We start from the raw sequence: 26,270 nt of genomic DNA on the forward strand, positions 1-26,270 counted from the left end.
ATTATTTTAATTATTAAAAAAATAATAAATAAAAGGAAAAAAATGGGAAAAATATGAAGACACAATAGAATAATATTTTAATTTTTTACGCATCGTATTTGTATCGCGAAATATTTATTTTATTATATTCAGTTATATTGTGCGTTCCAAATGTTTGAAAAATAATTGAGAAAAAAACTGGAGAGTTCACGTTCGCGCGGACACTGCCGACGTGCGCGCGCAGGCAGCCACTGCCGACGTGCGCGCGCAGCAGCCACTGCCGACGGCCGCGCGCAGGCAGCCACTGCCGACGTGCGCGCGCGCGCCTGTACGGACAGTGCCGACGGCCGAGCGCGCGCCTGTGCGGGCACTGCCGACATGCGCGCGCAGGCAGCCCGTGCCGACGTGCGCGCGCGCGCGCCTCGGGCGTCGCGTCACCTCAAAATCACATGATTAATTCATTTTTGTTGAAATAATTTATTTTTGAGTTATGAAAATTTTTATTTAATTATTTTAATTATTAAAAAAAAAAAACGCTTGCCCGGATGCCGGGCCTCGGGCGTCCACTGCATGAAAATTTTCGCGTCACCTGAAAATCACATGATTAATTCATTTTTGTTGAAATAATTAAATCACATGATTAATTCATTTTTGTTGAAATAATTTATTTTTGAGTTATGAAAATTTTTATTTAATTATTTTATTTATTAAAAAAAAAAAAAAAAAAACGCTTGCGCGGACGCTGCCGGCGCGCGCGCGCAGGCAGCCACTGCCGACGGCCGCGCGCAGGCAGCCACTGCCGACGTGCGCGCGCGCGCCTGTACGGACAGTGCCGACGGCCGCGCGCGCGCCTGTGCGGGCACTACCGATGTGCGCGCGCAGGCAGCCCGTGCGGACGTGCGCGCGCGCGCGCCTCGGGCGTCGCGTCACCTCAAAATCACATGATTAATTCATTTTTGTTGAAATAATTTATTTTTGAGTTATGAAAATTTTTATTTAATTATTTTAATTATTAAAAAAAAAAAAAAACGCTTGCGCGGACGCTGCCGGCGCGCGCGCGCAGGCGGGCACTGCCGGGCGGGGCCGCGCGCGCCTGCGCGGGCACTGCCGGGCGGGGCCGCGCGCGCCTGCACGGGCACTGCAGGGCGGGCGCGCGCGCCTGCGCGGGCAGTACCGGGCGGGGCCGCGCGCGCCTGCGCGGGCACTGCCGGGCGGGGCTGGGCGCGCCTGCGCGGGCACTGCCGGGCGGGCGCGCGCGCGCCAGCGCGGGCACTGCCGGGCGGGGCCGCGCGCGCCTGCGCGGGCACTGCCGGGCGGGCGCGCGCGCGCCTGCGCGGGCACTGCCGGGCGGGCGCGCGCGCGCCTGCGCGGGCACTGCCGGGCGGGCGCGCGCGCGCCTGCGCGGGCACTGCCGGGCGGGCGCGCGCGCGCCTGCGCGGGCACTGCCGGGCGGGCGCGCGCGCGCCTGCGCGGGCACTGCCGGGCGGGCGCGCGCGCGCCTGCGCGGGCACTGCCGGGCGGGCGCGCGCGCGCCTGCGCGGGCACTGCCGGGCGGGGCCGGGCGCGCCTGCGCGGGCACAGCCGGGCGGGGCCGGGCGCGCCTGCGCGGGCACTGCCGGGCGGGGCCGCGCGCGCCTGCGCGGGCACTGCCGGGCGGGCGCGCGCGCCCTTGCGCGGAATGTGCCGGCCTGCGCGCGCGCGCCTGCGCGGCCTGCGCGGCGTGTGCCGGCCTGCCCGCGCGCGCCTGCGCGGCCTGTGCCGGCCTGCGCGCGCGCGCCTGCGCGGACTGTACCGGCCTGCGCGCGCGCGCCTGCGCGGCCTGTGCGGCCTGCGCCGGCCTGCCCGAGCGCGCCTGCGCGGCCTGCGCGGCGTGTGCCGGCCTGCCCGCGCGCGCCTGCGCGGACTGAACCGGCCTGCGCGGGCGCGCCTGCGCGGCCTGCGCCGGCATGCGCGCGCGCGCCTGCGCGGCCTGTGCCGGCCTTCGCGCGCGCGCCTGCGCGGTCTGTGCCGGCCTGCGCGCGCGCGCCTGCGCGGCCTGTGCGGCCTGCGCCGGCCTGTCCCCGCGCGCCTGCGCGGCCTGTGCCGGCATGCGCGCGCGCGCCTGCGCGGCCTGCGTTGGCCTGCGCGCGCGCGCCTGTGCGGCCTGCGCGGCCCGTGCCGGCATGCGCGGCCTGCGCGGACCGTGCCGGCCTGCGCGCGCGCCTGCGCGGACCGTGCCGGCCTGCGCGCGCGCAGGCAGCTCGTGCCGACGCGCCCGCGCGCGCGCCTTGGCCGACCACTGCATGAAAATTTGCACGTCACCTCAAAATGATATGATTAATTAATTTTTGTTGAAATAATTAATTTTTGAGGTGTGAAAATTTTTATTTAATTATTTTAATTATTAAAAAAATAATAAATAAAAGGAAAAAAATGGGAAAAATATGAAGACACAATAGAATAATATTTTAATTTTTTACGCATCGTATTTGTATCGCGAAATATTTATTTTATTATATTCAGTTATATTGTGCATTCCAAATGTTTGAAAAATAATTGAGAAAAAAACTGGAGAGTTCACGTTCGCGCGGACACTGCCGACGTGCGCGCGCAGGCAGCAACTGCCGACGTGCGCGCGCAGCAGCCACTGCCGACGGCCGCGCGCATGCAGCCACTGCCGACGTGCGCGCGCGCGCCTGTACGGACAGTGCCGACGGCCGAGCGCGCGCCTGTGCGGGCACTGCCGACGTGCGCGCGCGCGCGCCTCGGGCGTCGCGTCACCTCAAAATCACATGATTAATTCATTTTTGTTGAAATAATTTATTTTTGAGTTATGAAAATTTTTATTTAATTATTTTAATTATTAAAAAAAAAAAAAAAAACGTTTGCGCGGACGCCGGGCCTCGGGCGTCCACTGCATGAAAATTTTCGCGTCACCTCAAAATCACATGATTAATTCATTTTTGTTGAAATAATTTATTTTTGAGTTATGAAAATTTTTATTTAATTATTTTAATTATTAAAAAAAAAAACGCTTGCACGGACGCTGCCGGCGCGCGCGCGCAGGCGGGCACTGCCGGGCGGGCGCGCGCAGCAGCCACTGCCGACGGCCGCGCGCAGGCAGCCACTGCCGACGTGCGCGCGCGCGCCTGTACGGACAGTGCCGACGGCCGCGCGCGCGCCTGTGCGGGCACTACCGACGTGCGCGCGCAGGCAGCCCGTGCGGACGTGCGCGCGCGCGCGCCTCGGGCGTCGCGTCACCTCAAAATCACATGATTAATTCATTTTTGTTGAAATAATTTACTTTTGAGTTATGAAAATTTTTATTTAATTATTTTAATTATTAAAAAAAAAATAAAAAAAAAAACGCTTGCGCGGACGCCGGGCCTCGGGCGTCCACTGCATGAAAATTTTCGCGTCACCTCAAAATCACATGATTAATTCATTTTTGTTGAAATAATTTATTTTTGAGTTATGAAAATTTTTATTTAATTATTTTAATTATTAAAAAAAAAAAAAAAAAAAAACGCTTGCGCGGACGCTGACGGCGCGCGCGCGCAGGCGGGCACTGCCGGGCGGGCGGGGCCGCGCGGGCACTGCAGGGCGGGCGCGCGCGCGCCATCGCGGGCAGTGCCGGGCGGGCGCGCGCGCGCCTGCTCGGGCACTGCCGGGCGGGGCCGGGCGCGCCTGCGCGGGCACTGCCGGGCGGGGCCGGGCGCGCCTGCGCGGGCACAGCCGGGCGGGGCCGCGCGCGCCTGCGCGGGCACTGCCGGGCGGGCGCGCGCGCCTGCGCGGGCACTGCCGGGAGGGCGCGCGCGCGCCTGCGCGGGCACTGCCGGGCGGGGCCGCGCGCGCCTGCGCGGGCACTCGGGCGGGCGCGCGCGCGCCTGCGCGGACTGTGCCGGCCTGCGCGCGGGCGCCAGTGCGGGCACTGCCGGGCGCGCGGGCGCCTGCGCGGACTGTGCCGGCCTGCGCGCGCGCGCATGCGCGGCCTGCGCGGCGTGTGCCGGCCTGCCCGCGCGCGCCTGCGCGGCCTGTGCTGGCCTGCGCGCGCTCGCCTGCGCGGACTGTACCGGCCTGCGCGCGCGCGCCTGCGCCGGCCTGTGCCGGCATGCCTGCGCGGCCTGCGCGGCGTGTGCCGGCCTGCCCGCTCGCGCCTGCGCGGCCTGTGCCGCCCTGCGCGCGCGCGCCCGCGCGGACTGTACCGGCCTGCGCGCGCGCGCCTGCGCGGCCTGCGCCGGCCTGCCCGCGCGCGCCTGCGCGGCCTGCGCCGGCCTGCCCGCGCGCGCCTGCGCGGCCTGTGCCGGCCTGTGCGCGCGCGCCTGCGCGGTCTGTGCCGGCCTGCGCGCGCGCGCCTGCGCGGCCTGGGCCGGCATGCGCGCGCGCGCCTGCGCGGCCTGGGCCGGCATGCGCGCGCGCGCCTGCGCGGCCTGTGTTGGCCTGCGCGGACCGTGCCGGCCTGCGCGCGCGCGCCTGCGCGGCCTGTGCGGCCTGTGCGGCCCGCGCGGCCCGTGCCGGCATGCGCGCGCGCGCCTGCGCGGCCCGTGCCGGCCTGCGCGCGCGCCTGCGCGGACCGTGCCGGCCTGCGCGCGCGCGCAGGCAGCCCGTGCCGACGCGCGCGCGCGCGCGCCTTTGCCGACCACTGCATGAAAATTTGCACGTCACCTCAAAATGACATGATTAATTCATTTTTGTTGAAATAATTAATTTTTGAGGTGTGAAAATTTTTATTTAATTATTTTAATTATTAAAAAAATAATAAATAAAAGGAAAAAAATGGGAAAAATATGAAGACACAATAGAATAATATTTTAATTTTTTACGCATCGTATTTGTATCGCGAAATATTTATTTCATTATATTCAGTTATATTGTGCGTCCCAAATGTTTGAAAAATAATTGAGAAAAAAACTGGAGAGTTCACGTTCGCGCGGACACTGCCGACGTGCGCGCAGGCAGCCACTGCCGACGTGCGCGCGCGCGCCTGTACGGACAGTGCCGACGGCCGCGCGCGCGCCTGTGCGGGCACTGCCGACGTGCGCGCGCAGGCAGCCCGTGCCGACAGGCGCGCGCGCGCGCCTCGGGCGTCGCGTCACCTCAAAATCACATGATTAATTCATTTTTGTTGAAATAATTTACTTTTGAGTTATGAAAATTTTTATTTAATTATTTTAATTATTAAAAAAAAAAAAAAAAAAAAACGCTTGCGCGGACGCCGGGCCTCGGGCGTCCACTGCATGAAAATTTTCGCGTCACCTCAAAATCACATGATTAATTCATTTTTGTTGAAATAATTTATTTTTGAGTTATGAAAATTTTTATTTAATTATTTTATTTATTAAAAAAAAAAAAAACAAAACGCTTGCGCGGACGCTGCCGGGCGGGCGCGCGCGCGCAGGCGGGCACTGCCGGGCGGGCGCGCGCGCGCAGGCGGGCACTGCCGGGCGGGCACTGCCGGGCGGGCGCGCGCAGCAGCCACTGCCGACGGCCGCGCGCAGGCAGCCACTGCCGACGTGCGCGCGCGCGCCTGTACGGACAGTGCCGACGGCCGCGCGCGCGCCTGTGCGGGCACTGCCGACGTGCGCGCGCAGGCAGCCCGTGCCGACGTGCGCGCGCGCGCGCCTCGGGCGTCGCGTCACCTCAAAATCACATGATTAATTCATTTTTGTTGAAATAATTTACTTTTGAGTTATGAAAATTTTTATTTAATTATATTAAAAAAAAAAAAAAAAAAAAACGCTTGCGCGGACGCCGGGCCTCGGGCGTCCACTGCATGAAAATTTTCGCGTCACCTCAAAATCACATGATTAATTCATTTTTGTTGAAATAATTTATTTTTGAGTTATGAAAATTTTTATTTAATTATTTTAATTATTAAAAAAAAAAAACGCTTGCGCGGACGCTGCCGGCGCGCGCGCGCAGGCGGGCACTGCCGGGCGGGCGCGCGCAGGCAGCCACTGCCGACGTGCGCGCGCGCGCCTGTACGGACAGTGCCGACGGCCGCGCGCGCCTGTACGGACAGTGCCGACGGCCGCGCGCGCGCCTGTGCGGGCACTGCCGACGTGCGCGCGCAGGCAGCCCGTGCGGACGTGCGCGCGCGCGCGCCTCGGGCGTCGCGTCACCTCAAAATCACATGATTAATTCATTTTTGTTGAAATAATTTACTTTTGAGTTATGAAAATTTTTATTTAATTATTTTAATTATTAAAAAAAAAAAAAAAAAAACGCTTGCGTGGACGCCGAGCCTCGGGCGTCCACTGCATGAAAATTTTCGCGTCACCTCAAAATCACATGATTAATTCATTTTTGTTGAAATAATTTATTTTTGAGTTATGAAAATTTTTATTTAATTATTTTAATTATTAAAAAAAAAACGCTTGCGCGGACGCTTCCGGCGCGCGCGCGCAGGCGGGCACTGCCGGGCGGGCGCGCGCAGCAGCCACTGCCGACGGCCGCGCGCAGGCAGCCACTGCCGACGTGCGCGCGCGCGCCTGTACGGACAGTGCCGACGGCCGCGCGCGCGCCTGTGCGGGCACTGCCGACGTGCGCGCGCAGGCAGCCCGTGCCGACGTGCGCGCGCAGGCAGCCCGTGCCGACGTGCGCGCGCGCGCGCCTCGGGCGTCGCGTCACCTCAAAATCACATGATTAATTCATTTTTGTTGAAATAATTTACTTTTGAGTTATGAAAATTTTTATTTAATTATATTTAAAAAAAAAAAAAAAAAAAAAAAAACGCTTACGCGGACGCCGGGCTTCGGGCGTCCACTGCATGAAAATTTTCGCGTCACCTCAAAATCACATGATTAATTCATTTTTGTTGAAATAATTTATTTTTGAGTTATGAAAATTTTTATTTAATTATTTTAATTATTAAAAAAAAAAAAAAAAAAAAAAACGCTTGCGCGGACGCTGCCGGCGCGCGCGCGCAGGCGGGCACTGCCGGGCGGGGCCGCGCGCGCCTGCGCGGGCACTGCAGGGCGGGCGCGCGCGCGCCTGCGCGGGCACTGCCGGGCGGGGACGCGCGCGCCTGCGCGGGCACTGCCGGGCGGGCGCGCGCGCGCCTGCGCGGGCACTGCCGGGCGGGCGCTCGCTCGCCTGCGCGGGCACTGCCGGGCGGGGCCGGGCGCGCCTGCGCGGGCACTGCCGGGCGGGGCCGCGCGCGCCTGCGCGGGCAGTGCCGGGCGGGCGCCCGCGCGCCTGGGCGGGCACTGCCGGGCGGGGCCGGGCGCGCCTGCGCGGGCACAGCCGGGCGCGCCTGCGCGGGCACTGCCGGGCGGGGCCGCGCGCGCCTGCGCGGGCACTGACGGGCGGGCGCCCGCGCCTGCGCGGGCACTGCCGGGCGGGCGCGCGCGCGCCTGCGCGGGCACTGCCGGGCGGGGCCGCGCGCGCCTGCGCGGGCACTCGGGCGGGCGCGCGCGCGCCTGCGCGGACTGTGCCGGCCTGCGCGCGGGCGCCAGTGCGGGCACTGCCGGGCGCGCGGGCGCCTGCGCGGACTGTGCCGGTGTCACGGGCGGACTCTCTTGTCACGCAGCGGAATATATTTTTCGCCCGTGCGGCGTCTCAGGTTTCACCCAACCTTCGACCAGCCTTCGCACATCTCAGAGTTTACCGACTGTTCGTCGCGTGTCTTCGACACTGAAGCTCGCTAGCACGACATCTGAACGCATCCCTGCGCGGCACCGCGTGCCTTTGCGCTCGCCTATCCAAAATGCCCATGTTCGCCGAGGCTCTCGGGACGCACGCCTTAGCGTCTCTTAGCGGCCGGCCCCGACTAGCTAGTCTGCCGCCATGCGTCTCGCCCACAATCTCGGAACCCGCCGACGCATCCCTCGATGGCAAGGAGCATCCTCGCTCTGCCTCGGCATTACGGCGCTCCGCATGCGCCCGCAACGCCCGTCTCATGTCCAATGCACACTCGGGGCATCCTTGGCGCACGCCTTCGTCGTGGCCGTCTTTTATGCCTCGCCCGAGTAGGACCGCACCTTAAGTCCGAGGCTCACATGATGTGCCGACATCTTGCTTTGATCCCGCATTGCATGCCCGACATGCCTTCTTGCCTTTCGACGTGGCTACATAATTTGCCCACAGTGCGGCGTCGCCCCACGACCGCTCATCTTAGCCAACGGACCCCCATGGACGGCTAGAACCCGATAGCGCGTGCCATGAGTTGGATCACGAGGTCTTGGAGTGCTTGCCTCGATCACCCATTCGCACGAGAGGTGTTGCCCCAAATATCTCGCAGCCCGCGGAGCAACCTTGCACGTCACACGGAACCTCTCGGCCGCATTTGTGCCCAACGTAGGCCGTCCTGGCCCTACGCTGCCCGTCCGGTTCCCATGCCTTTCGGGGACTCTAAACACTCCTTTGAGATGCCTAGAGCCGGCCCTTGGAGGCCCCCAACATGCCCCCAAGAGATGCTCATTTAGTGCCGACGTTGCCTACCGCCACTGCCGTCGTGCACGGGGAGGGCCGGCTGGAGCTCACCGCATCATACCCCCCTTATAATAGGCTTAAGAAAGTTTTTCCTCTTTCCAGCAGTAGACATTGAAAGGGGTTGAGGAGCGCACCTTTTTCGTATCTCCCTCAACCGACGTCCAAATCACGTGCCTCTTGAACCGTAGCGTAGCCTACGACTTCTACATCATAACTCTTGAATTTCAGCCCCATCCGATCATCCATCGCTGCGGAATTGCCCACGCAATATTCTGAAATTACAGTCTCGCCACTGCACTGGCAGACTCTGAAGATCATCGTCGTTTCCTACCCAAACGGAACCGTCTACCTCTGAAACATCTTGGAGGTGTTCCCAACACTCCAAGGATCTCGCCATAGAAACAGTTTTGCAAATCTCGAAAGATAAAGCACTCTGCTTCATGCATTTCTCTCCTGCTCGCGCGCAGGGTGGCGCCTGATCGTCGCCCTTATATCTCCTTGCCCAAACGTCCTCGGAATGACTTCATACTTGGCGGATAGCATCCCCACACATCAAGGAAGTTCCCATACGAACAGTTTTGCAATCCCCAATCGGTAAGAGTCTCTGCTCGTAGGCCGTTTGCGCACCTGCGTGCCGGCCGGCCTCCCCTAGCCGCCCGCACGTCCTCCGCAAGTCACTGCCGGCCGTCTTGCCCAAGGAGCGGCCAGTGACAGCCGGCCTGCGCGCGCGCGCCTGCGCGGCCTGCGCGGCGTGTGCCGGCCTGCCCGCGCGCGCCTGCGCGGCTTGTGCCGGCCTGCGCGCGGGCGCCTGCGCGGACTGTACCGGCCTGCGCGCGCGCGCCTGCGCGGCCTGTGCCGGCATGCCTGCGCGGCCTGCGCGGCGTGTGCCGGCCTGCCCGCGCGCGCCTGCGCGGACTGTACCGGCCTGCGCGCGCGCGCCTGCGCGGCCTGCGCCGGCCTGCCCGCGCGCGCCTGCGCGGCCTGTGCCGGCCTGCGCGCGCGCGCCTGCGCGGCCTGTCCCCGCGCGCCTGCGCGCGCCTGCGCGGCCTGTGTTGGCCTGCGCGGACCGTGCCGGCCTGCGCGCGCGCGCCTGCGCGGCCTGTGCGGCCTGCGCGGCCCGTGCCTGCATGCGCGCGCGCGCCTGCGCGGCCCGTGCCGGCCTGCGCGCGCGCCTGCGCGGACCGTGCCGGCCTGCGCGCGCGCGGAGGCAGCCCGTGCCGACGCGCGCGCGCGCGCCTTGGCCGACCACTGCATGTAAATTTGCACGTCACCTCAAAATGACATGATTAATTCATTTTTGTTGAAATAATTAATTTTTGAGGTGTGAAAATTTTTATTTAATTATTTTAATTATTAAAAAAATAATAGATAAAAGGAAAAAAATGGGAAAAATATGAAGACACAATAGAATAATATTTTAATTTTTTACGCATCGTATTTGTATCGCGAAATATTTATTTTATTATATTCAGTTATATTGTGCGTCCCAAATGTTTGAAAAATAATTGAGAAAAAAACTGGAGAGTTCACGTTCGCGCGGACACTGCCGACGTGCGCGCGCAGCAGCCACTGCCGACGGCCGCGCGCAGGCAGCCACTGCCGACGTGCGCGCGCGCGCCTGTACGGACAGTGCCGACGGCCGCGCGCGCGCCTGTGCGAGCACTGCAGACGTGCTCGCGCAGGCAGCCCGTGCCGACGTGCGCGCGCGCGCGCCTCGGGCGTCGCGTCACCTCAAAATCACATGATTAATTCATTTTTGTTGAAATAATTTATTTTTGAGTTATGAAAATTTTTATTTAATTATTTTAATTATTAAAAAAAAAAACGCTTGCGCGGACGACGGGCCTCGGGCGTCCACTGCATGAAAATTTTCGCGTCACCTCAAAATCACATGATTAATTCATTTTTGTTGAAATAATTTATTTTTGAGTTATGAAAATTTTTATTTAATTATTTTAATTATTAAAAAAAAAAAAAAACGCTTGCGCGGACGCTGCCGGCGCGCGCACGCAGGAGGGCACTGCCGGGCGGGCGCGCGCAGCAGCCACTGCCGACGGCCGCGCGCGGGCAGCAACTGCCGACGTGCGCGCGCGCGCCTGTACGGACAGTGCCGACGGCCGCGCGCGCGCCTGTGCGGGCACTGCCGACGTGCGCGCGCAGGCAGCCCGTGCCGACGTGTGCGCGCGCGCGCCTCGGGCGTCGCGTCACCTCAAAATCACACGATTAATTCATTTTTGTTGAAATAATTTACTTTTGAGTTATGAAAATTTTTATTTAATTATTTTAATTATTTAAAAAAAAAAAAAAAAAAAAAAACGCTTGCGCGGACGCCGGGCCTCGGGCGTCCACTGCATGAAAATTTTCGCGTCACCTCAAAATCACATGATTAATTCATTTTTGTTGAAATAATTTATTTTTGAGTTATGATAATTTTTATTTAATTATTTTAATTATTAAAAAAAAAAAAAAAAAAAAATGCTTGCGCGGACGCTGCCGGCGCGCGCGCGCAGGCGGGCACTGCTGGGCGGGCGCGCGCGCGCCTGCGCGGGCACTGCCGGGCGGGGCCGCGCGCGCCTGCGCGGGCACTGCAGGGCGGGCGCGCGCGCGCCTGCGCGGGCACTGCCGGGTGGGCGCGCGCGCGCCTGCGCGGGCACTGCCGGGCGGGCGCGCGCTCGCCTGCGCGGGCACTGCCGGGCGGGGCCGGGCGCGCCTGCGCGGGCACTGCCGGGCGGGCGCGCGCGCGCCAGCGCGGGCACTGCCGGGCGGGGCCGCGCGCGCCTGCGCGGGCACTGCCGGGCGGGGCCACGCGCGCCTGCGCGGGCACTGCAGGGCGGGCACGCGCGCGCCTGCGCGGGCACTGCCGGGCGGGGCCGGGCGCGCCTGCGCGGTCACAGCCGGGCGGGGCCGGGCGCGCCTGCGCGGGCACTGCCGGGCGGGGCCGCGCGCGCCTGCGCGGGCACTGCCGGGCGGGGCCGCGCGCGCCTGCGCGGGCTCTGCCGGGCTGGCGCGCGCGCCTTCGCGGGCACTGCCGGGCGGGCGTGCGCGCCTTCGCGGGCACTGCCGGGCGGGCGCGCGCGCGCCTGCGCGGACTGTGCCGGCCTGCGCGCGGGCGCCAGTGCGGGCACTGCCGGGCGCGCGGGCGCCTGCGCGGACTGTGCCGGCCTGCGCGCGCGCGCCTGCGCGGCGTGTGCCGGCCTGCCCGCGCGCGCCTGCGCGGCCTGTGCCGGCCTGCGCGCGCGCGCCTGAGCGGAATGTACCGTCCTGCGCGCGCGCGCCTTCGCGGCCTGTGCGGCCTGCCCGCGCGCGCCTGCGCGGCCTGTGCCGGCATGCCTGCGCGGCCTGCGCGGCGTGTGCCGGCCTGCCCGAGCGCGGCTGCGCGGCCTGTGCCGGCATGCCTGCGCGGCCTGCGCGGCGTGTGCCGGCCTGCCCGCGCGCGCCTGCGCGGCCTGTGCCGGCCTGCGCGCGCGCGCCTGCGCGGCCTGCGCGCGCGCGCCTGCGCGGCCTGTGCCGGCCTGCGCGGTCTGTGCCGGCATGCGCGCGCGCGCCTGCGCGGCCCGTGTTGGCCTGCGCGGACCGTGCCGGCCTGCGCGCGCGCGCCTGCGCGGCCCGTGCCGGCCTGCGCGCGCGCGCTGGCAGCCCGTGCCGACGCGCGCGCGCGCGCGCGCCTTGGCCGACCACTGCATGAAAATTTGCACGTCACCTCAAAATAACATGATTAATTCATTTTTGTTGAAATAATTAATTTTTGAGGTGTGAAAATTTTTATTTAATTATTTTAATTATTAAAAAAATAATAAATAAAAGGAAAAAAATGGGAAAAATATGAAGACACAATAGAATAATATTTTAATTTTTTACGCATCGTATTTGTATCGCGAAATATTTATTTTATTATATTCAGTTATATTGTGCGTCCCAAATGTTTGAAAAATAATTGAGAAAAAAACTGGAGAGTTCACGTTCGCGCGGACACTGCCGACGTGCGCGCGCAGGCAGCCACTGCCGACGTGCGCGCGCAGCAGCCACTGCCGACGGCCGCGCGCAGGCAGCCACTGCCGACGTGCGCGCGCGCGCCTGTACGGACAGTGCCGACGGTCGCGCGCGCGCCTCTGCGGGCACTGCCGACGTGCGCGCGCAGGCAGCCCGTGCCGACGTGCGCGCGCGCTCGCCTCGGGCGTCGCGTCACCTCAAAATCACATGATTAATTCATTTTTGTTGAAATAATTTACTTTTGAGTTATGAAAATTTTTATTTAATTATTTTAATTATTAAAAAAAAAAAAAAAAAAAAAAACGCTTGCGCGGACGCCGGGCCTCGGGCGTCCACTGCATGAAAATTTTCGCGTCACCTCAAAATCACATGATTAATTCATTTTTGTTGAAATAATTTATTTTTGAGTTATGAAAATTTTTATTTAATTATTTTAATTATTAAAAGAAAAAAAAAAAAAAAACGCTTGCGCGGACGCTGCCGGGCGGGCGCGCGCAGCAGCCACTGCCGACGGCCGCGCGCAGGCAGCCACTGCCGACGTGCGCGCGCGCGCCTGTACGGACAGTGCCGACGGCCGCGCGGGCGCCTGTGCGGGCACTGCCGACGTGCGCGCGCAGGCAGCCCGTGCCGACGTGCGCGCGCGCGCGCCTCTGGCGTTGCGTCACCTCAAAATCACATGATTAATTCATTTTTGTTGAAATAATTTACTTTTGAGTTATGAAAATTTTTATTTAATTATTTTAATTATTAAAAAAAAAAAAAAAAAAAAACGCTTGCGCGGACGCCGGGCCTCGGGCGTCCACTGCATGAAAATTTTCGCGTCACCTCAAAATCACATGATTAATTCATTTTTGTTGAAATAATTTATTTTTGAGTTATGAAAATTTTTATTTAATTATTTTAATTATTAAAAAAAAAAAAAACGCTTGCGCGGACGCTGCCGGCGCGCGCGCGCAGGCGGGCACTGCCGGGCGGGCGCGCGCGCGCCTGCGCGGGCACTGCCGGGCGGGCGCGCGCGCGCCTGCGCGGGCACTGCCGGGCGGGGCCGGGCGCGCCTGCGCGGGCACTGCCGGGCGGGCGCGCGCGCGCCTGCGCGGGCACTGCCGGGCGGGGCCGCGCGCGCCTGCGCGGGCACTGCCGGGCGGGGCCGCGCGCGCCTGCGCGGGCACTGCCGGGCGGGGCCGGGCGCGCCTGCGCGGGCACAGCCCGGCGGGGCCGGGCGCGCCTGCGCGGGCACTGCCGGGCGGGGCCGCGCGCGCCTGCGCGGGCACTCGTGCGGGCGCGCGCGCGCGTGCGCGGACTGTGCCGGCCTGCGCGCGGGCGCAAGTGCGGGCACTGCCGGGCGCGCGGACGCCTGCGCGGACTGTGCCGGCCTGCTCGCGCGCGCCTGCGCGGCCTGCGCGGCGTGTGCCGGCCTGCCCGCGCGCGCCGGCGCGGCCTGTGCCGGCCTGCGCGCGCGCGCCTGCGCGGACTGTGCCGGCCTGCGCGCGCGCGCCTGCGCGGCCTGTGCGGCCTGCGCCGGCCTGCCCGCGCGCGCCTGCGCGGCCTGTGCCGGCATGCCTGCGCGGCCTGCGCGGCGTGTGCTGGCCTGCCCGCGCGCGCCTGCGCGGCCTGTGCCGGAATGCCTGCGCGGCCTGCGCGGCGTGTGCCGGCCTGCCCGCGCGCGCCTGCGCGGCCTGTGCCGGCCTGCGCGCGTGCGCCTGCGCGCACTGTACCGGCCTGCCCGCGCGCGCCTGCGCGGCCTGCGCCGGCCTGCCCGCGCGCGCCTGCGCGGCCTGCGCCGGCATGCGCGCGCGCGCCTGCGCGGCCTGTGCCGGCCTGCGCGCGCGCGCCTGCGCGGCCTGTGCGGCCTGCGCCGGCCTGTCCCCGCGCGCCTGCGCGACCTGTGCCGGCATGCGCGCGCGCGCCTGCGCGGCCTGTGTTGGCCTGCGCGGACCGTGCCGGCCTGCGCGCGCGCGCCTGCGCGGCCTGTGCGGCCAGCGCGGCCCGTGCCGGCATGCGCGTGCTCGCCTGCGCGACCCGTGCCGGCCTGCGCGCGCGCGCAGGCAGCCCGTGCCGACGCGCGCGCGCGCACCTTGGCCGACCACTGCATGAAAATTTGCACGTCACCTCAAAATGACATGATTAATTCATTTTTGTTGAAATAATTAATTTTTGATGTGTGAAAATTTTTATTTAATTATTTTAATTATTAAAAAAATAATAAATAAAAGGAAAAAAATGGGAAAAATATGAAGACACAATAGAATAATATTTTAATATTTTACGCATCGTATTTGTATCGCGAAATATTTATTTTATTATATTCAGTTATATTGTGCGTCCCAAATGTTTGAAAAATAATTGAGAAAAAAACTGGAGAGTTCACGTTCGCGCGGACACTGCCGACGTGCGCGCGCAGGCAGCCACTGCCGACGTGCGCGCGCAGCAGCCACTGCCGACGGCCGCGCGCAGGCAGCCACTGCCGACGTGCGCGCGCGCGCCTGTACGGACAGTGCCGACGGCCGCGCGCGCGCCTGTGCGGGCACTGCCGACGTGCGCGCGCAGGCAGCCCGTGCCGACGAGCGCGCGCGCGCGCCTCGGGCGTCACGTCACCTCAAAATCACATGATTAATTCATTTTTGTTGAAATAATTTACTTTTGAGTTATGAAAATTTTTATTTAATTATTTTAATTATTAAAAAAAAAAAAAAAAAAAAAACGCTTGCGCGGACGCCGGGTCTCGGGCGTCCACTGCATGAAAATTTTCGCATCACCTCAAAATCACATGATTAATTCATTTTTGTTGAAATAATTTATTTTTGAGTAATGAAAATTTTTATTTAATTATTTTAATTATTAAAAAAAAAAAAAAAAAACGCTTGCGCGGACGCCGGGCCTCGGGCGTCCACTGCATGAAAATTTTCGCGTCACCTCAAAATCACATGATTAATTCATTTTTGTTGAAATAATTTATTTTTGAGTTATGAAAATTTTTATTTAATTATTTTAATTATTAAAAAAAAAAAAAAAAAAAAAAAAACGCTTGCGCGGACGCTGCCGGCGCGCGCGCGCAGGCGGGCACTGCCGGGCGGGGCCGCGCGCGCCTGTGTGGGCACTGCAGGGCGGGGCCGACGCGCGCCTGCACGGGCACTGCCGGGCGGGCGCGCGCGCGCCTGCGCGGGCACTGCCGGGCGGGGCCGCGCGCGCCTGCGCGGGCACTGCCGGGCGCGGCCGCGCGCGCCTGCGCGGGCACTGCCGGGCGGGCGCGCGCGCCTGCGCGGGCACTGCCGGGCGGGCGCGCGCGCGCCTGCGCGTGCACTGCCGGGCGGGGCCGGGCGCGCCTGCGCGGGCACAGCCGGGCGGGGCCGGGCGCGCCTGCGCGGGCACTGCCGGGCGGGGCCGCGCGCGCCTGCCCGGGCACTGCCGGGCGGGGCCGCGCGCGCCTGCCCGGGCACTGCCGGGCGGGGCCGCGCGCGCCTGCGCGGGCACTGCCGGGCGGGCGCGCTTGCGCCTGCGCAGGCACTGCCGGGCGGGGCCGCGCGCGCCTGCGCGGGCACTCGGGCGGGCGCGCGCGCGCCTGCGCGGACTGTGCGGTCCTGCGCGCGGGCGCCTGCGCGGACTGTGCCGGCCTGCGCGCGGGCGCCAGTGCGGGCACTGCCGGGCGCGCGGGCGCCTGCGCGGACTGTGCCGGCCTGCGCGCGCGCGCCTGCGCGGCGTGTGCCGGCCTGCCCGCGCGCGCCTGCGCGGCCTGTGCCGGCCTGCGCGCGCGCGCCTGCGCGGACTGTACCGGCCTGCGCGCGCGCGCCTGCGCGGCCTGTGCGGCCTGCGCCGGCCTGCCCGCGCGCGCCTGCGCGGCCTGTGCCGGCATGCCTGCGCGGCCTGCGCGGCGTGTGCCGGCCTGCCTGCCCGCGCGCGCCTGCGCGGCCTGCGCGGCGTGTGCCGGCCTGACCGCGCGCGCCTGCGCGGCCTGTGCCGGCATGCGCGCGCGCGCCTGCGCGGCCTGTGCCGGCCTGCGCGCGCGCGCCTGCGCGGTCTGTGCCGGCCTGTCCCCGCGCGGTCTGTGCGGCCTGCGCCGGCCTGTCCCCGCGCGCCTGCGCGGCCTGTGCCGGCATGCGCGCGCGCGCCTGCGCGGACTGTGCCGGCCTGCGCGCGCGCGCCTGCGCGGACTGTGCCGGCCTGCGCGCGCGCGCCTGCGCGGCCTGTGCGGCCTGCGCGGCCCGTGCCGGCATGCGCGCGCGCGCCTGCGCGGCCTGTGCCGGCCTGCGCGCGCGCCTGCGCGGACCGTGCCGGCATGCGCGCGCGCGCAGGCAGCCCGTGCCGACGCGCGCGCGCGCGCCTTGGCCGACCACTGCATGAAAATTTGCACGTCACCTCAAAATGACATGATTAATTCATTTTTGTTGAAATAATTAATTTTTGAGGTGTGAAAATTTTTATTTAATTATTTTAATTATTAAAAAAATAATAAATAAAAGGAAAAAAATGGGAAAAATATGAAGACACAATAGAATAATATTTTAATTTTTTACGCGTCGTATTTGTATCGCGAAATATTTATTTTATTATATTCAGTTATATTGTGCGTCCCAAATGTTTGAAAAATAATTGAGAAAAAAACTGGAGAGTTCACGTTCGCGCGGACACTGCCGACGTGCGCGCGCGCGAAGGCAGCCCGTGCCGACGTGCGCGCGCGCGCGCCTCGGGCGTCGCGTCACCTCAAAATCACATGATCAATTCATTTTTGTTGAAATAATTTATTTTTGAGTTATGAAAATTTTTATTTAATTATTTTAATTATTAAAAAAAAAAAAAAAAAAACGCTTGCGCGGACGCCGGGCCTCGGGCGTCCACTACATGAAAATTTTCGCGTCACCTCAAAATCACATGATTAATTCATTTTTGTTGAAATAATTTATTTTTGAGTTATGAAAATTTTTATTTAATTATTTTAATTATTAAAAAAAAAAAAAAAAAAACGCTTGCGCGGACGCCGGGCCTCGGGCGTCCACTGCATGAAAATTTTCGCGTCACCTCAAAATCACATGATTAATTCATTTTTGTTGAAATAATTTATTTTTGAGTTATGAAAATTTTTATTTAATTATTTTAATTATTGAAAAAAAAAAAAAAAAAAAACGCTTCCGCGGACGCTGCCGGCGCGCGCGCGCAGGCGGGCACTTCCGGGCGGGCGCGCGCGCGCCTGCGCGGGCACTGCCGGGCGGGGCCGCGCGCGCCTGCGCGGGCACTGCCGGGCGGGCGCGCGCGCGCCTGCGCGGGCACTGCCGGGCGGGGCCGGGTGCGCCTGCGCGGGCACTGCCGGGCGGGCGCCCGCGCCTGCGCGGGCACTGCCGGGCGGGCGCGCGCGCGCCTGCGCGGGCACTGCCGGGCGGGGCCGCGCGCGCCTGCGCGGGCAATCGGGCGGGAGCGCGCGCGCCTGCGCGGGACTGTGCCGGCCTGCGCGCGGGCGCCAGCGCGGACTGTGCCGGCCTGCGCGCGCGCGCCTGCGCGGCCTGCGCGGCGTGTGCCGGCCTGCCCGCGCGCGCCTGCGCGGCCTGTGCCGGCCTGCGCGCGCGCGCCTGCGCGGACTGTACCGGCCTGCGCGGCCTGTGCGGCCTGCGCCGGCATGCCCGCGCGCGCCTGCGCGGCCTGTGCCGGCATGCCTGCGCGGCCAGCGCGGCGTGTGCCGGCCTGCCCGCGCGCGCCTGCGCGGCCTGTGCCGGCATGCCTGCGCGGCCTGCGCGGCGTGTGCCGGCCTGCCCGCGCGCGCCTGCGCGGCCTGTGCCGGCCTGCGCGCGCGCGCCTGCGCGGCCTGTGCCGGCCTGCGCGCGCGCGCCTGCGCGGACTGTACCGGCCTGCGCGCGCGCGCCTGCGTGGCCTGCGCCGGCCTGCCCGCGCGCGCCTGCGCGGCCTGCGCCGGCCTGCCCGCGCGCGCCTGCGCGGCCTGCGCCGGCCTGCCCGCGCGCGCCTGCGCGGCCTGTGCCGGCCTGCGCGCGCGCGCCTGCGCGGCCTGTGCCGGCCTGCGCGCGCGCGCCTGCGCGGCCTGTGCGGCCTGTGCGGCCTGCGCCGGCCTGTCCCCGCGCGCCTGCGCGGCCTGTGCGGCCTGCGCCGGCCTGTCCCCGCGCGCCTGCGCGGACCGTGCCGGCCTGCGCGCGCGCGTAGGCCGCCCGTGCCGACGCGCGCGCGCGCGCCTTGGCCGACCACTGCATGAAAATTTTCACGTCACCTCAAAATGACATGATTAATTCATTTTTGTTGAAATAATTAATTTTTGAGGTGTGAAAATTTTTATTTAATTATTTTAATTATTAAAAAAATAATAAATAAAAGGAAAAAAATGGGAAAAATATGAAGACACAATAGAATAATATTTTAATTTTTTACGCATCGTATTTGTATCGCGAAATATTTATTTTATTATATTCAGTTATATTGTGCGTCCCAAATGTTTGAAAAATAATTGAGAAAAAAACTGGAGAGTTCACGTTCGCGCGGACACTGCCGACGTGCGCGCGCAGGCAGCCACTGCCGACGTGCGCGCGCAGCAGCCACTGCCGACGGCCGCGCGCAGGCGGCCACTGCCGACGTGCGCGCGCGCGCCTGTACGGACAGTGCCGACGGCCGCGCGCGCGCCTGTGCGGGCACTGCCGACGTGCGCGCGCAGGCAGCCCGTGCCGACGTGCGCGCGCGCGCGCCTCGGGCGTCGCGTCACCTCAAAATCACATGATTAATTCATTTTTGTTGAAATAATTTACTTTTGAGTTATGAAAATTTTTATTTAATTATTTTAATTATTAAAAAAAAAAAAAAAAAAAAAACGCTTGCGCGGACGCCGGGCCTCGGGCGTCCACTGCATGAAAATTTTCGCGTCACCTCAAAATCACATGATTAATTCATTTTTGTTGAAATAATTTATTTTTGAGTTATGAAAATTTTTATTTAATTAAAAAAAAAAAAAAAAAAAAAAAACGCTTGCGCGGACGCTGCCTGCGCGGCCTGTGCCGGCATGCCTGCGCGGCGTGTGCCGGCCTTCCCGCGCGCGCCTGCGCGGCCTGTGCCGGCATGCGCGCGCGCGCCTGCGCGGCCTGTGCCGGCCTGCGCGCGCGCGCCTGCGCGGCCTGTGCGGCCTGCGCCGGCCTGTCCCCGCGCGCCTGCGCGGCCTGTGCCGGCATGCGCGCGCGCGCCTGCGCGGCCTGTGTTGGCCTGCGCGGACCGTGCCGGCCTGCGCGCGCGCGCCTGCCCGGCCTGTGCGGCCTGCGCGGCCCGTGCCGGCCTGCGCGCGCGCCTGCGCGGACCGTGCCGGCCTGCGCGCGCGCGCGCCTTGGCCGACCACTGCATGAAAATTTGCACGTCACCTCAAAATGACATGATTAATTCATTTTTGTTGAAATAATTAATTTTTGAGGTGTGAAAATTTTTATTTAATTATTTTAATTATTAAAAAAATAATAAATAAAAGGAAAAAAATGGGAAAAATATGAAGACACAATAGAATAATATTTTAATTTTTTACGCGTCGTATTTGTATCGCGAAATATTTATTTTATTATATTCAGTTATATTGTGCGTCCCAAATGTTTGAAAAATAATTGAGAAAAAAACTTGAGAGTTCACGTTCGCGCGGACACTGCCGACGTGCGCGCGCAGCAGCCACTGCCGACGTGCGCGCGCGCGAAGGCAGCCCGTGCCGACGTGCGCGCGCGCGCGCCTCGGGCGTCGCGTCACCTCAAAATCACATGATCAATTCATTTTTGTTGAAATAATTTATTTTTGAGTTATGAAAATTTTTATTTAATTATTTTAATTATTAAAAAAAAAAAAAAAAAAACGCTTGCGCGGACGCCGGGCCTCGGGCGTCCACTACATGAAAATTTTCGCGTCACCTCAAAATCACATGATTAATTCATTTTTGTTGAAATAATTTATTTTTGAGTTATGAAAATTTTTATTTAATTAAAAAAAAAAAAAAAAAAAAAAAAAAAACGCTTGCGCGGACGCTGCCTGCGCGGCCTGTGCCGGCATGCCTGCGCGGCGTGTGCCGGCCTTCCCGCGCGCGCCTGCGCGGCCTGTGCCGGCATGCGCGCGCGCGCCTGCGCGGCCTGTGCCGGCCTGCGCGCGCGCGCCTGCGCGGCCTGTGCGGCCTGCGCCGGCCTGTCCCCGCGCGCCTGCGCGGCCTGTGCCGGCATGCGCGCGCGCGCCTGCGCGGCCTGTGTTGGCCTGCGCGGACCGTGCCGGCCTGCGCGCGCGCGCCTGCCCGGCCTGTGCGGCCTGCGCGGCCCGTGCCGGCCTGCGCGCGCGCCTGCGCGGACCGTGCCGGCCTGCGCGCGCGCGCGCCTTGGCCGACCACTGCATGAAAATTTGCACGTCACCTCAAAATGACATGATTAATTCATTTTTGTTGAAATAATTAATTTTTGAGGTGTGAAAATTTTTATTTAATTATTTTAATTATTAAAAAAATAATAAATAAAAGGAAAAAAATGGGAAAAATATGAAGACACAATAGAATAATATTTTAATTTTTTACGCGTCGTATTTGTATCGCGAAATATTTATTTTATTATATTCAGTTATATTGTGCGTCCCAAATGTTTGAAAAATAATTGAGAAAAAAACTTGAGAGTTCACGTTCGCGCGGACACTGCCGACGTGCGCGCGCAGCAGCCACTGCCGACGTGCGCGCGCGCGAAGGCAGCCCGTGCCGACGTGCGCGCGCGCGCGCCTCGGGCGTCGCGTCACCTCAAAATCACATGATCAATTCATTTTTGTTGAAATAATTTATTTTTGAGTTATGAAAATTTTTATTTAATTATTTTAATTATTAAAAAAAAAAAAAAAAAAACGCTTGCGCGGACGCCGGGCCTCGGGCGTCCACTACATGAAAATTTTCGCGTCACCTCAAAATCACATGATTAATTCATTTTTGTTGAAATAATTTATTTTTGAGTTATGAAAATTTTTATTTAATTATTTTAATTATTAAAAAAAAAAAAAAAAAAACGCTTGCGCGGACGCCGGGCCTCGGGCGTCCACTGCATGAAAATTTTCGCGTCACCTCAAAATCACATGATTAATTCATTTTTGTTGAAATAATTTATTTTTGAGTTATGAAAATTTTTATTTAATTATTTTAATTATTAAAAAAAAAAAAAAAAAAAAACGCTTCCGCGGACGCTGCCGGCGCGCGCGCGCGCCTGCGCGGGCACTGCCGGGCGGGGCCGCGCGCGCCTGCGCGGGCACTGCCGGGCGGGCGCGCGCGCGCCTGCGCGGGCACTGCCGGGCGGGGCCGGGTGCGCCTGCGCGGGCACTGCCGGGCGGGCGCGCGCGCGCCTGCGCGGGCACTGCCGGGCGGGGCCGCGCGCGCCTGCGCGGGCAATCGGGCGGGAGCGCGCGCGCCTGCGCGGGACTGTGCCGGCCTGCGCGCGGGCGCCAGTGCGGGCACTGCCGGGCGCGCGGGCGCCAGCGCGGACTGTGCCGGCCTGCGCGCGCGCGCCTGCGCGGCCTGCGCGGCGTGTGCCGGCCTGCCCGCGCGCGCCTGCGCGGCCTGTGCCGGCCTGCGCGCGCGCGCCTGCGCGGACTGTACCGGCCTGCGCGGACTGTACCGGCCTGCGCGGCCTGTGCGGCCTGCGCCGGCATGCCCGCGCGCGCCTGCGCGGCCTGTGCCGGCATGCCTGCGCGGCCAGCGCGGCGTGTGCCGGCCTGCCCGCGCGCGCCTCCGCGGCCTGTGCCGGCATGCCTGCGCGGCCTGCCCGCGCGCGCCTGCGCGGCCTGTGCCGGCCTGCGCGCGCGCGCCTGCGCGGACTGTACCGGCCTGCGCGCGCGCGCCTGCGTGGCCTGCGCCGGCCTGCCCGCGCGCGCCTGCGCGGCCTGCGCCGGCCTGCCCGCGCGCGCCTGCGCGGCCTGCGCCGGCCTGCCCGCGCGCGCCTGCGCGGCCTGCGCCGGCCTGCCCGCGCGCGCCTGCGCGGCCTGCGCCGGCCTGCGCGCGCGCGCCTGCGCGGCCTGTGCCGGCCTGCGCGCGCGCGCCTGCGCGGCCTGTGCGGCCTGCGCCGGCCTGTCCCCGCGCGCCTGCGCGGCCTGTGCGGCCTGCGCCGGCCTGTCCCCGCGCGCCTGCGCGGCCTGTGCCGGCATGCGCGCGCGCGCCTGCGCGGACCGTGCCGGCCTGCGCGCGCGCGTAGGCAGCCCGTGCCGACGCGCGCGCGCGCGCCTTGGCCGACAACTGCATGAAAATTTGCACGTCACCTCAAAATGACATGATTAATTCATTTTTGTTGAAATAATTAATTTTTGAGGTGTGAAAATTTTTATTTAATTATTTTAATTATTAAAAAAATAATAAATAAAAGGAAAAAAATGGGAAAAATATGAAGACACAATAGAATAATATTTTAATTTTTTACGCGTCGTATTTGTATCGCGAAATATTTATTTTATTATATTCAGTTATATTGTGCGTCCCAAATGTTTGAAAAATAATTGAGAAAAAAACTGGAGAGTTCACGTTCGCGCGGACACTGCCGACGTGCGCGCGCAGCAGCCACTGCCGACGTGCGCGCGCGCGAAGGCAGCCCGTGCCGACGTGCGCGCGCGCGCGCCTCGGGCGTCGCGTCACCTCAAAATCACATGATCAATTCATTTTTGTTGAAATAATTTATTTTTGAGTTATGAAAATTTTTATTTAATTATTTTAATTATTAAAAAAAAAAAAAAAAAACGCTTGCGCGGACGCCGGGCCTCGGGCGTCCACTGCATGAAAATTTTCGCGTCACCTCAAAATCACATGATTAATTCATTTTTGTTGAAATAATTTATTTTTGAGTTATGAAAATTTTTATTTAATTATTTTAATTATTAAAAAAAAAAAAAAAAAAAACGCTTCCGCGGACGCTGCCGGCGCGCGCGCGCAGGCGGGCACTTCCGGGCGGGCGCGCGCGCGCCTGCGCGGGCACTGCCGGGCGGGGCCGCGCGCGCCTGCGCGGGCACTGCCGGGCGGGCGCGCGCGCGCCTGCGCGGGCACTGCCGGGCGGGGCCGGGTGCGCCTGCGCGGGCACTGCCGGGCGGGCGCCCGCGCCTGCGCGGGCACTGCCGGGCGGGCGCGCGCGCGCCTGCGCGGGCACTGCCGGGCGGGGCCGCGCGCGCCTGCGCGGGCAATCGGGCGGGAGCGCGCGCGCCTGCGCGGGACTGTGCCGGCCTGCGCGCGGGCGCCAGTGCGGGCACTGCCGGGCGCGCGGGCGCCAGCGCGGACTGTGCCGGCCTGCGCGCGCGCGCCTGCGCGGCCTGCGCGGCGTGTGCCGGCCTGCCCGCGCGCGCCTGCGCGGCCTGTGCCGGCCTGCGCGCGCGCGCCTGCGCGGACTGTACCGGCCTGCGCGGACTGTACCGGCCTGCGCGGCCTGCGCCGGCATGCCCGCGCGCGCCTGCGCGGCCTGTGCCGGCATGCCTGCGCGGCCAGCGCGGCGTGTGCCGGCCTGCCCGCGCGCGCCTGCGCGGCCTGTGCCGGCATGCCTGCGCGGCCTGCGCGGCGTGTGCCGGCCTGCCCGCGCGCGCCTGCGCGGCCTGTGCCGGCCTGCGCGCGCGCGCCTGCGCGGCCTGTGCCGGCCTGCGCGCGCGCGCCTGCGCGGACTGTACCGGCCTGCGCGCGCGCGCCTGCGTGGCCTGCGCCGGCCTGCTCGCGCGCGCCTGCGCGGCCTGCGCCGGCCTGCCCGCGCGCGCCTGCGCGGCCTGCGCCGGCCTGCCCGCGCGCGCCTGCGCGGCCTGTGCCGGCCTGCGCGCGCGCGCCTGCGCGGCCTGTGCGGCCTGTGCGGCCTGCGCCGGCCTGTCCCCGCGCGCCTGCGCGGCCTGTGCGGCCTGCGCCGGCCTGTCCCCGCGCGCCTGCGCGGCCTGTGCCGGCATGCGCGCGCGCGCCTGCGCGGACCGTGCCGGCCTGCGCGCGCGCGTAGGCAGCCCGTGCCGACGCGCGCGCGCGCGCCTTGGCCGACCACTGCATGAAAATTTGCACGTCACCTCAAAATGACATGATTAATTCATTTTTGTTGAAATAATTAATTTTTGAGGTGTGAAAATTTTTATTTAATTATTTAATTGTTAAAAAAATAATAAATAAAAGGAAAAAAATGGGAAAAATATGAAGACACAATAGAATAATATTTTAATTTTTTACGCATCGTATTTGTATCGCGAAATATTTATTTTATTATATTCAGTTATATTGTGCGTCCCAAATGTTTGAAAAATAATTGAGAAAAAAACTGGAGAGTTCACGTTCGCGCGGACACTGCCGACGTGCGCGCGCAGGCAGCCACTGCCGACGTGCGCGCGCAGCAGCCACTGCCGACGGCCGCGCGCAGGCGGCCACTGCCGACGTGCGCGCGCGCGCCTGTACGGACAGTGCCGACGGCCGCGCGCGCGCCTGTCCGGGCACTGCCGACGTGCGCGCGCGCGCGCCTCGGGCGTCGCGTCACCTCAAAATCACATGATTAATTCATTTTTGTTGAAATAATTTACTTTTGAGTTATGAAAATTTTTATTTAATTATTTTAATTATTAAAAAAAAAAAAAAAAAAAAACGCTTGCGCGGACGCCGGGCCTCGGGCGTCCACTGCATGAAAATTTTCGCGTCACCTCAAAATCACATGATTAATTCATTTTTGTTGAAATAATTTATTTTTGAGTTATGAAAATTTTTATTTAATTAAAAAAAAAAAAAAAAAAAAAAACGCTTGCGCGGACGCTGCCTGTGCCGGCATGCCTGCGCGGCGTGTGCCGGCCTTCCCGCGCGCGCCTGCGCGGCCTGTGCCGGCATGCGCGCGCGCGCCTGCGCGGCCTGTGCCGGCCTGCGCGCGCGCGCCTGCGCGGCCTGTGCGGCCTGCGCCGGCCTGTCCCCGCGCGCCTGCGCGGCCTGTGCCGGCATGCGCGCGCGCGCCTGCGCGGCCTGTGTTGGCCTGCGCGGACCGTGCCGGCCTGCGCGCGCGCGCCTGCCCGGCCTGTGCGGCCTGCGCGGCCCGTGCCGGCATGCGCGCGCGCGCTTGCGCGGCCCGTGCCGGCCTGCGCGCGCGCCTGCGCGGACCGTGCCGGCCTGCGCGCGCGCGCGCCTTGGCCGACCACTGCATGAAAATTTGCACGTCACCTCAAAATGACATGATTAATTCATTTTTGTTGAAATAATTAATTTTTGAGGTGTGAAAATTTTTATTTAATTATTTTAATTATTAAAAAAATAATAAATAAAAGGAAAAAAATGGGAAAAATATGAAGACACAATAGAATAATATTTTAATTTTTTACGCGTCGTATTTGTATCGCGAAATATTTATTTTATTATATTCAGTTATATTGTGCGTCCCAAATGTTTGAAAAATAATTGAGAAAAAAACTGGAGAGTTCACGTTCGCGCGGACACTGCCGACGTGCGCGCGCAGCAGCCACTGCCGACGTGCGCGCGCGCGAAGGCAGCCCGTGCCGACGTGCGCGCGCGCGCGCCTCGGGCGTCGCGTCACCTCAAAATCACATGATCAATTCATTTTTGTTGAAATAATTTATTTTTGAGTTATGAAAATTTTTATTTAATTATTTTAATTATTAAAAAAAAAAAAAAAAAAACGCTTGCGCGGACGCCGGGCCTCGGGCGTCCACTACATGAAAATTTTCGCGTCACCTCAAAATCACATGATTAATTCATTTTTGTTGAAATAATTTATTTTTGAGTTATGAAAATTTTTATTTAATTATTTTAATTATTAAAAAAAAAAAAAAAAAAACGCTTGCGCGGACGCCGGGCCTCGGGCGTCCACTGCATGAAAATTTTCGCGTCACCTCAAAATCACATGATTAATTCATTTTTGTTGAAATAATTTATTTTTGAGTTATGAAAATTTTTATTTAATTATTTTAATTATTAAAAAAAAAAAAAAAAAAAA

The sequence above is a fragment of the Sesamum indicum genome, linkage group LG2 (assembly GCF_026168435.1).
Source record: "Sesamum indicum cultivar Baizhima isolate 11 linkage group LG2, ASM2616843v1, whole genome shotgun sequence".
Taxonomy (NCBI): domain Eukaryota; kingdom Viridiplantae; phylum Streptophyta; class Magnoliopsida; order Lamiales; family Pedaliaceae; genus Sesamum; species Sesamum indicum.